Below are 330 nucleotides of genomic sequence, written 5' to 3'. Positions count from 1 at the left end.
AAAAAAAAAAAAAAAAAGTTTAAACTTCTAGGATAAAGTTTCTGTCATATGTGGGCGATACTAAAAACTTTGTTATCAATCCGATACCAAGTAGTTACAGGACTATTATTACTGATATTGATATCGATACTTTTTCTTGAAATTTTGTCATATAGAGTAATTTTGGAAATACTCAATTCTTTTGTAATTAAGTGCATTTTAAAACACAGGACAGAGACTTACGGCAAATAAAAATGTTTAACTAATTACAACAATCTTAAGACATGAATACATCAACTATAGAGCATGTTTATTAGTAATAGCAGAATAAAATACTAATAAAAATACTAC

General features: G+C 25.8%; 1 protein-coding gene across 3 annotated transcripts in view; it reads left to right on the top strand.

Moving 5' to 3' along the window:
* LOC112145296 (low-density lipoprotein receptor-related protein 1) overlaps positions 1 to 330 on the top strand; it is a 137,746-nt gene that overhangs the window by 53,057 nt on the left and 84,359 nt on the right. The gene's annotated exons all lie outside the window — the stretch shown is intronic.

This window comes from Oryzias melastigma, linkage group LG5, assembly GCF_002922805.2.
Source record: "Oryzias melastigma strain HK-1 linkage group LG5, ASM292280v2, whole genome shotgun sequence".
NCBI classification, from domain to species: Eukaryota; Metazoa; Chordata; class Actinopteri; order Beloniformes; family Adrianichthyidae; genus Oryzias; species Oryzias melastigma.
This window is presented reverse-complemented; position numbering and strand designations above follow the sequence as displayed.